Raw genomic sequence first — 11,682 nt, forward strand, 5'->3', positions numbered from 1 at the left:
ATTCGAAAATGACAAATTCGAAAATTACATAAACCTGAATTTTTGAAATTCGGAATTTAAGAAATTCGAAAATTAAAAAATCTAAAGTTCGAAAATAGAAAAATTTCCAAATTTTTTGAATTTCCGAATCTCCGAAAATTATTTTTCTTTTTCCTTTCATTCGTTTTTTCGTAAATTTAAGTTTTTTGCTTTTTCGGAAATCTGAAAATTCGGAATTCCAAATTTACGAATTTCCGAAAAAAGCAAAAAAACAAAATAAAACTGATTTTTTGGCAGTGCACATGTCTACTGAGAATATTCTCAGAGTTTTGTTCAATTCACTAACAGGAAAATCACTTTGCTGCCCATTTGTTTACAAGTCTTTAACCAGCTCGAACCATTTCTGTCCCTGATCTCCCCAGTAAACACTTTTACCATTTCCTGTCCAGGAAATAGTTTTTTTTATAATTTTACAAATGTTAAAATATGCATCTTTTGCTAGAAAATTACCTAGAACCCCCAAACATATATTTTCTGAAAGCAGAGGCCCTGGAGTATAAGATGGTGGCTGTTGCAATGTTCATCTCACATAACATTTGCACAGATAGAGGCAATATTTTTTATTTTATTTTTTTAGGAAAATATACATTCAAATGAATTTTACTGCACACAAATGCAAAACAAAATGATGTTGCATTGAGTAAATAGACACCAAACATGTCAAGATTTAAAATTGAGTATGCCTGTAAAATGGCGACAAACAACGGCACCTAAAATTGTCCAATTTTCTCCTGCACAGAGACCGTAGGACAGTGATGGCGAACCTTGGCACCCCAGATGTTTTGGAACTACATTTCCCATGATGCTCATGCACTCTGCAGTGTAGTTGAGCATCATGGGAAATGTAGTTTCAAAACATCTGGGGTGCCAAGGTTCGCCATCACTGACGTAGGAGATGCCTGTGGGTTCCAATAATCCTAAATCGCAACAGCCACTTCCCACAATGGGAACCACATTGCACTTGCGGTTTCTGTGCATGCTTCAGTTTAAAAAATAGAGCAGAGATCTTTTCCCTGCATTTCAGAAGACACGACAGCCCATTCAAATCAATAGACTTCCGTGCCCATGCCACACGTGGCTCACCGAGCCGCAGAAGTGTGAACCAGGCCTAAAAGCCTTTACCTGTTATCAGTTGAATTGTGGGCCTAGAATTATTGTTCTCGCACCAACATTCATGGCAATGTATCATGTGTGATGCAATCGCTTTTTACATTTGCATACATGACCTACGTGTAAATTTACATGTAGGCATAGCGGTGCTTTTAAATTGGTTCGTTTTTTTATTAATCCTATATTTTTACACTATATGTTTTTTATTTTTTTGGATTTAACTTTCACTCCTCATCAGAGGAGATGGGAACGGTTGTTCTTCCATATCCTCTGCTCCTGGCCTCTTACCACAGGTGGTGGCCTTTAGTAATCGGGCCGCTGTAAAGCCACCCAGATCACTTTTTCAAAACCGTTGATTGCTGGCTGAAAAATGATCTTGTAATATCCATTTGCTGACAGGACGTTTTATATACGTACAATGGTCTGCAAGTGGATAAACTGTTTATTGCCAACCTAAAGCTAGCATTATTTTAAAGTGAACCTGTGTTCAAGCTACCGACGTTCAAAAATATACACACTGTGGGCCGGATTCAGAAAGAAGATACGACGGCGTATCTCCTGATACGCCGTCGTATCTCTGAGTCCGGCCGTCGTATCTATGCGCCTGATTCATAGAATCAGGTTACGCATAGATATGCCTAAGATTCGACAGGTGTAAGTTACTTACACCGTCGGATCTTAGGCTGCAATTCCAGGCCGGCCGCTAGGTGGCGCTTCCGTGTCTTTTACGTGTCGGATATGCAAATGAGCATTTACGCCGATTCGGAAACGAACGACCGCCCGGCCCTTTTTTTTACGTCGTTTGTGTTTGGCTTTTTCCGGCGGAAAGTTACCCCTGCTATAGCAGGGGTAAGTGCGGCGTATCCTATGTTAAGTATGTCGTTCGCGCTTTTCGATCGGCGCGGGGACACGCCTGATTTAAATAGTACACGTCCCCTAGCCGCGGAATTTGAATTCCGCCGGGGGATTTACGATAAGCCGACGCAATTTAGAGGCAAGTGCTTTCAAGTGCAGTGTAACGTAAATCGGATAGGTTACGCGGATCTAAAGATCCGCTAACCTATCTGAATCTAGCCCAATATATTTATTATGACCAAGCAATAAACCAGCTTTGTCACTGACCTCTGTAGCTACAAGTAACATGGAGCACTTCATTCTAAAGTAGAAGCACATTTGTTTTTTGTTTTGTTTTTTTAGGCTGCTCCTCCTCGCAATGATTTGCAGGTCATACTACTTCACGGGGCCTGCAGCTACAGAGGTCAGGGACCTTTAAATGTTATTTACTGTTTTAAAGATATCCTTTCCTATTGCTTTAGCATGGGGTCACTTTAAGGTAACCTTATTATGATAATATTTCAGACTTCACTTGCAGTCAAAATAATAGACAAAATAGTGTGTGCACAGTGTATTCAGCTGATCTGTGCAATGATCCCTATTTTTTTTTTTTTTTTTTTACGGCTCTTCGATTGTTAAACAGTATTGAAAGCAGCACGTGATTTATACTATTGTGAATTGAGCCTAGCTTATAATGTCAGATGGGACGAGAGCAGATTCCAGCTTTTGCTGTCATTTTTAAAATCTGATTGGTTTGCGAACGAGCACCACATACAGTTATAAGTTTCTCAACTTTGATAAATGTGATTCGTTGCCTCGCTGCCCCCTAGAGGTAGACATTCTAACTACAGCCCAGCACTGTCATCACACTTCTCAATGCTGCCGTACTGCATTTGGCAGCACCAGTTTCTCTCTCCCTGATGCTTTATTCTTTTGGCAGTTTAAAATTTCAATGTATATATTAAATACACTACATGCAATAACTAATAATGATGAAACCATAATTGCCCAAAATGGTGGAAGCAGCAGCAAGCCTTCTCAGTGTGTACATAGATCTTAGGGAGCTGCCATGTACATTGGAGGGTAGAGAGATCTGCAGGAGTTAGGTTACCAGTCACACACGTCATTAAGTGTTTTGTAGGACTCAGTGGGGGGGTTTAATGCTGCTAAAATACCCCCCCCCCCCCAATATACCAATCTCATACAGCGAGGGGAAATTCAGCACTGTTGTAATGAAAGAGATGTAATTCAGAAATGTATTATAAAATAAATATATGTATTTACATGACATATCGTTCCTTCTTTTTTTCTTTCAAAACTACGGGATGCTAAACATCAAGCAAAATGCTTAAAGGGTCACTAAAGGATTTTTTTTTTTCCGCTAAATGGCTTCCTTTACCTTACTGCAGTCCTGGTTTCATAGCTTCCTTTACCTTACTGCAGTCCTGGTTTCATGTCCTCAGTGTTCGTTTTTGCTCTGATGTTGCTGTAATTCTTCTCTGTTCTGGACACTTCCTGGTTGTCTGTTTCCTGATCACCACAGTACTGGGAGCTTTTAGTTTCGTTTTTCAAACCAATGCTGCTCTATGGCTCTGTCCAGCACAGATACAGCATAACATGCAAAAACTAACCTAGATGCAAAAACAAAACTAAAAAAAATACAGGTACATTATATAATTGATTTTTATCAATTTTTAATCGTTTTTTAAAGGAATCAGTTAACTATTATGTCTCTATACCCTGTAAACAGTCATTTCAGCAAAAAAAAAAAAAAAATGTTCCTTTACAACTCCTTTAAAGTGTTGCTAAACCCAGGACCCTGCATTTATTATATCTGATCTCCCACAGTACACAGAACATGGAAATGCAATTATTTTAGTAAATATAACCCTTTCATGCCTAAGCCTATTTATGACATGTATACGTTAAAATCCGTATTTTTGGCTAGAAAATTACTTAGAACCCCCAAACATTATATATATATATTTAGCAGAGAATCTAGAGAATAAAATGGCGATTGTTGCAATATTTTATGTCACACAGTATTTGTGCGGCAGTGTTTTAAAATTTACTTTCATGAATTAAAAAAAAAGTAAAAAGTTAGCCCAATTTTTTTTGCATAATGTGAAAGATGATGTTACGCTGAGTAAATAGATACCAAGCATCTCACGCTTTATAATTGCATGCACTCGTGGAATGGCGACAAACAACGGTACCTAAAAATCTTCATAGGCGACGATTTAAACGTTTTTTTTTACTGTTACCAGGTTAGTGTTACAGAGGAGGTCTAGTGCTAGAATTATTGCTCTCGCTCTGACGATCGCGGCGATACCTTACATGTGTGATTTGAACACAGTTTTCATATGCGGGCGCGACTTCTGTATGCGTTTTCTTTGTTGCGCGAGCTCGTGGGGAGGGGGAGCTTTAAAAAATGTTTTATTCTTTTCTTATTTATTTTTATAATAATAAATAGTTTTTTTGTTTTTACATTTTGATCACTTTTATTGCTGTCACAAGGAATGTAATAGGTGGTGACAGGTACTCTTTATGGAGGGATTGGGGGGTCTAAAACCCCCAATTCCTCCTTTACACTTCAAAGTATTCAGATCGCTGAAAACAGCGATTCTGAATACTGTGTACTTTTTTTTAAATCCAGCGCCATTGGCAGCCGAGAAACCCGGAGGTGACGGCATGACGTCGCTTCTGTGTTTTTCAATGCGGAGACTGAATCAAAGCCATTTATTTCTTAGTCTCCGCCTGGACACAGAAGGTGCCGGATGGAGGATCGGGTCTCCCGGTGGGACGGTAGGCCCGGTCAGAGCCTCCCGTCCCCTCCCGCATAACAACTGAGCGGCTTTTAGCTGCATCGGTTGTTATGTTTGGATAGCCGATCGCCGGCTCTAAACAACGGTACCGGGATGATGCCTGCAACTGCAGGTATAACCCCCGAAAGCCAAGGACGCATATATGTGAAAGGGATAAACTGCTAAATATCTTTTCTCATCAGCTTTATATAGCAGTCCTATGACTTCAATCAGTGATGGGCCGAGCACTGGTTAAAGCTTGTAGGAAGAGTTTTCATTCTCCTCGGACTATCCTATGAGGCTGCGTGACCCCTGACCCTCTGTCTGGACAGTGCTGATCACGTGCATCCTGCCAGGAAAAAAAAAATAACTCTGCACATGCTCAGTTTTTGGTGCGTATTGCTTAGAGTGCCCCCAAAGCTCTGTGCTATCAGGAGATGGGTTGGGGACTGTGGAAGAAGGGGAGGATCAGAGAAGACAGGATCAAACTGTCTTTTTACACAATGTGGAGGATTAACACCTTGGTTTAGATATAAGGGATCTGTTTTACCTGCCAAACAATAGGCATTGCTATCCAGCCAGTGCTGAGGATTTACTCCACTCTGCCACCTTACACCATTTTCTTTGATACAGTTTTACACTGTTGAAGGAATACAGTGGTGACTTGCCTCCACCCTAAACCTGCTGACTAGACTGTGAAGAGTAAGCAGCAGACTGATGAGGTAATCTTTCTGTTCACTTAGGGCTCTTTCACACAGAGCGGATCCGTATTGATCCGCCCCGTGAGTGTTCGTCTGCTCAGGGGGGGATCATCCGTAAATCCCTGCTGAGCTGTCGGCGGACCCCGCACACTGTGCAGAGACCGCCCTGTCTTTCCTCCGCGCTCCCCTATGGGAAATCGGATGAATGCGGACCGTGTGTCCGTATTCATCCGACCCGTTCTGCCAGACGGAAGAAAAATAGGGTTTTCTTCCGTCTGAAAAAGCGGATCTTTACGGACATTAGCGGATACTCATCTGCTAACGTCCACAATCCCATAGGGATGCATTGTGAGTCCGTAAACGGACTTGTAAAAAAACGGACCCTTCGTCCGCCCGTGTGAAAGGGCCCTTAAAGCTGGCCATAGATGGGTCTGTTTTTGTCATTCAACCAGCTAGCTCAATTCCTTAATCCACACACTTGATGTGGATGGGGGAATCCTCCCCACTGAGTCATTGTATTCTGACACTTGGGAGACTACCTTGCCTTTTAGAATACACAGATCAGCACTGCAGTCTAAAGCTTGCAGTGCTGATCAAGCGAGAAAATACAGTGGTTGAAATGAAGTATTTTTGGTAGATCAACCTTTGTTTAATGGCCACATAGGGATTGAAATTTGGCCAGTTCCTGCAGAACCCGCCAGATTTCCGTTTCAATTGTTTTTGAAAAAGTACAAACATGCAAGGAAGACATGGGTCTGAATCAGGCACCATACAATATCTAAAAAGTCCTGTGTATAAGAATATCACACAAGGTCAGTGTATGTAAAGAGTACAAAATGCAGAGTTCTGGAGCCCCCCCCCCCCATCATTCCATACATTACATTCTCAAACAGGGCATGAACCAACCAGATTCCCATCACACATGTAGATAAGTACAGATAGTTGATCGGGAACTACTGAACTGGCCAAATTTTGATCCATCTATCATCATGTTCCTTGTCAGCATATTTGCATACAGATCATTGACTTGCTCCAAGTTGCCCCCCTCCCTCTCCGCTACAGTGCTAGAGAAGACTAATGCACGATCATTTTTCGGCATGAAAAAAACTTTGCTTTTAACCACTTCCCGCCCGGTCAATAACAGATTGACGTCCGGGAAGTGGTTCTGAAATCCTGACTGGACGTCTATTGACGTCCTGCAGGATTTCATGCCCGTGGGGGCGAGCAGCGCGGTGATGCAGGTGTCAGTCTGACACCCTGCATCTCCGATCTCGGAGGCTCTTTACCACGTGATCAGCCGTGTCCAATCACGGCTGATCACGATGTAAACAGGAAGAGTCTGACAGACGTGAGTAGAGGAGAGCCGATCGGCGGCTCTCCTGACAGGGGGGGGGTTCGCGCTGATTGTTTATCAGCGCAGCCCCCCCTCGGATCGCCACACTGGACAACCAGGGAAGGGAAAAAAATAAAAAAAGGGGCAATAGAAAAAAAGTCAGTAAAAAAAAAAGATGCCAATCAGTGCCCACAAATGGGCACTGACTGGCAACATGGATCCATCAGTGCCACCCCACAGTGCCCATTCATGCCACCCAAGAGTACCCATCTGTGCCGCCTATGAGTGCCCATCAGTGCCGCATACCAGCGCCGCCAATCAGTGCCCATCAGTACTACCTCATTGATGTTCATCAGTGCCATCTCATCGGTGCCGCCATATCAGTGCCCGTAATTGAAAGAGAAAACGTATTTACAAAAAAATGTACAGAAAAAAATAAAAACATTTAAAAAATAAATAAATTGCAGAGGTGATCAAATACCACCAAAAGAAAGCTCTATTTGTAGGGAAAAAAGGACGCCAATTTTGTTTGGGTACAGTGTAGCATGACCGCGTAATTGCCATTCAAAGTGCGACAGCGCTGAAAGCTAAAAATTGGCTTGGGCGGGAAGGTGCGTAAGTGCCTGGTATGGAAGTGGTTAAAAAATGTCATTTAAAACGATGGTGTGTGGGCTTCACATCATTTTTCGGGTTCTGAAAAACGTCCAAAAAAAAATTCGAGCATGCTGCATTTTTTAACGACGTTTTAAACGATGTCGTTTTTTGGGTTGTAAAAAATGGTCGTGTGTGGGCTAAAACAACGTTAAAAACCCGCGCATGCTCAGAAGCAAGTAATGAGACGGGAGCGCTCGTTCTGGTAAATGGCACAATATAAATTTATTGAGCCATCGTAATGGAGTTAGCACATTCATCACGCTGTAACAGACAGAAAAGCGCAAATCGTCTTTTACTAACACGGAATCAGCTAAAGCAGCCCGAAGGGTGGCGTCATCCGAATGGAACTTCCCTTTATAGTGCCGTTGTACGTCACCGCGCTTTGCTAGAGCATTTTTCTAAAAACGATGGTGTGTGGGCAATGTCGGTTTAATGATGAAGTTGGAAAAAAAAATATCTACATGCCGAAAAATGATCGTGTGTACTGTACGCGGCATGATAGTCAAGTTTAGCTACTTGCATTAAAAGAAAATACATGCTGCAGAGAAGGACCCTTTTGCTCTCAAAGTGGAGGCAGTAAAATGAATAACAATGGTCAACAAGAGAAATAGAAAGGGCAAATCTCCTTGAAGAACCAGACTGCAATTAAAAAAAACCTGGCAAAGGTTCCAACCCTTCTTTACTGCATCCAAAACTAGAAAGGAAGTTCTATTCTGTTCAGTTCCTGAATGTACTTTCAGTTTTGGCACAACAAACATGTAGTACTAAGTATCTTGCACAAGATGGCGACGTTGCCTCCAAATTTTTTTTTTTTTTTTTTTTTTTTTTTAATAAGAACGGAGTTTGAAAGCACCCTTTATGTTTGTTCCAGAAGTTGCCAATTCTGTGTAAACAATGACCATAAAATTCACCAGTATGGAGGATATTAAACAATTAGAAGACTTGGTCCTCACGGCCCAAAACAAGCAGGAGAAGCACACTGAGGCGTGGAGACTCTGGAATATGTTCATCTACTCAGATGAAGGATCGGCTCTACTTGATTCTTAATCTGGCAGGGAGATACAGCTGTGGTGGCTTTTGCGACTAGAGACGAGTCCGCGTCCCTGGGTCAACCCTTCAACCCCCCCCCCCCCCCCCAATCTCCCCTTGGCTGTTTCTTTTTCCCATGTCTGTCTTTCTATGTGTGAGTGTGTGTGTGTATATATATATATATATATATATAATGAGTAGGTTGTTTTTTTTTTAAATTAAGACGTTATGAGTATTGGACGGCCGATGGACGCGACAGGGTGTCAGGGTGTCACCCCCCCCCCCCCCACTTGATGACTCTAGTGCAATGCGGAAAATATCTAAGGGGGTCATGGAACTGATGACTGGGAGCTTTAAGTTAAGGGCCAAATGTTTGGTAAAAGATGATCTTAAGCCGAGTACATCGACCTGCTTTAAAATTGTACACAACCGCGCAGCGGCGACAAACTACATACGTTTTTAAAAGCCTTTACAGGATACCACTTTAGATTTATAGAGGAGGTCTACAGCTAGAATTACTACCCTCAATCCATGCTGCAGCTGAATGGCGTACCTGCAAAGAAAATAATGGTCAACAATAAAACACAGTAAACAGTAAACTATAAAAAAATGACATACCTGCAAAGCAAACATGATGAAACATAGTAACAAAACATTGCAGTTAAGCATAAAATACAATAAAACAGAGCAGAACAATAGAGAGAGAAGAACAAGAAAATGGCAACTATTTTTGGCTTTTTTATTTTATATATATTTATTTTCTCACTTTTATTTATGACTTTTTTTTTTTACACTTTCATTTGTAACTGTAAAGGTTCCAGGTTTAGGTCTCTCAAAATGCGATGGCATCTTTGGAGACCCTGTGTAAGTGTGCCCTAGGACTGTGCAGTGTGCATTTCCTACAAACATAACATCTTCTTTGGGGTGCTTGTTGGGTAGGGGTACCAGGAAGGACATCCGGAAAATGCCTCTCATGCAGCCGGCTTACTGCATTAGCATTGGGAAGTTGGGGCACAGCACCGTCTGGAAACAGAAGGGCTGTGATGATCTCTTCCTGGAATCTAAGGAAGGATCCAGTTCATCCTTGTATCCCTCCACTTCACTGCAAGCAAATCATTACATTTTAAGCAGGCCCTCCAACCCCCCCTCCCCCCATCTAAGTGGGGTTTCTTCAAGCCGTTGGGGGAAGCCACGAAGATTAGATCCCATCGCACACCTTCTTGGAATAGGCGGAGATATAAACAGATGCTGCAACAACAACCAGATAGAAAATGGTAACATCAGAGATCAGCGGACATCTTTGCCAGGCGTGTGACTGACAAGGGGGTCCCACACAGCCCTGTAACATTTTACTTTGCCACTGTGATGTAATCTTTTTGAATAAGAGCGTTATGACGTTACTTGAAGATTAATGGTGTTCTGGCAAATCTGGATGCTAATCTAAGAGCTCATGTACACTACAGCAACTTAAAGCGGGGGTTCACCCTTAGAGGGCACTTTTCCCCCTTCGCTTCCTGCTCGTTATTACTAGGGGAATCGGCAATTTATTTAAAAATATGTGCAGTACTTACCCGTTTACGAGACGCATCCTCTCCGTCGCTTCCGGGTATGGGCTTCGGGAATGGGCGGTCCTTCTTGATTGACAGGTTTCCGAGAGGCTTCCGACGGTCGCATCCATCGCGTCACGATTTTTCGAAAGAAGCCGAACGTCGGTGCGCAGGCGCAGTATAGAGCCGCACCGACGTTCGGCTTCTTTCGGCTACGAGTGACGCGATGGATGCGACCGTCGGAAGCCTCTCGGAAGGCTGTCACTCAAGAAGGAACGCCGGCTCCCGAAGACCCATACCCGGAAGCGACGGAAGAAGATGCAGCTCGAAAACGGGTAAGTACTGCACCTATTTTAATATAAATAGCCGATTCCCCTAGACCGAACGAGCAGGAAGCTAAGGGGAGATTTTTTTTTTTTTTTTAAATGGGTGAACTCCCGCTTTAAGTTTAGAAGCTTTTGGTGTTTTTTTTGCCAAAGCTCCTAAACTCAACTCCATAAAAGCCTGTGTGTCCATGCACACATAGGGGCAGATCCACAAAAGAATTACGCCGGCGTATCTCTCGATACACCGCGTAATTTCAAATTTTGCGCGTCGTATCTTTGTTTTGTATGTACAAAACAAGATACGTTGGCATCTGGGATCGATTCGACAGGCGTACGTCTTAGTACGCCGTCGGATCTAAGATGCAATTTTTCGGCGGCCGCTAGGTGGCGTTTCAGTTGAATTCCGCGTCAAGTATGCAAATTAGCTAGTTACGGCGATCCACGAACGTACCTCCGGCCAGCGCATTTTTTTACGTCGTTTCTGTTCGGCTTTTTCCGGCTTATAGTTAAACCTGCTATATGGTGGCGTACTCAATCTTAAGTATGGCCGTCGTTCCCGCCCTTGCATTTTTCATTTTTTACGTCTTTTGCGTAAGTCGTTCGCGAATAGGGATTTGCGTAGAATGACGTCACCGTCGTGAGCATTGGCTTGTTCCGGGTTAATTTCGAGCATGCGCACTGGGATACCCCCACGGACGGCGCATGTGCAGTTAAAAAAAAACAAACATTGTTTACGTCGGGTCACAACGTATTTACATAAAACACGCCCCCATCACAGAGATTTGAATGCCACGCCATTACGCCGCCAAAGATACACTACGCCACCGTAACTTACGGCGCAAATTCTTTGAGGATTCAAAAAAAATAAAGAAGTTACGGCGGCGTAGTGTATCTTAGATACCCTGCGCCGGGCGGAGAGATGCGCCGATGTACGTGGATCTGGCCCATAGCCTTTTACCAGAAGTTTGAAGCTTCTGTGGTTAGGGGAGGTTCAACCTTCCTCAACCACCCTCTCCTGAACGCAAAATAACTGCATTCACGATAGAAACATTTTCACCACCGGACGCAAATCGCGGTGCGATTTTTTCACGTTTTGCATTTTCCCACGGCCAGCAGTCAAGCTAGGTTATGTGTACATGAGGTTTAGAGGGTGCAATCTCCTTTTTTTCACTGGGTTATAAATGTTTGACTGTACTCTCTCTATATACTGTAGCATTGCGTAGTGGAACCCTTTCCTCCATACATTCTTTATCAAACAAGTCTTCATTATTTTATCACTGACAATCAGATCACACGTCAGTATAA

The sequence above is a fragment of the Rana temporaria genome, chromosome 11 (genome assembly GCF_905171775.1).
Source record: "Rana temporaria chromosome 11, aRanTem1.1, whole genome shotgun sequence".
Taxonomy (NCBI): Eukaryota; Metazoa; Chordata; class Amphibia; order Anura; family Ranidae; genus Rana; species Rana temporaria.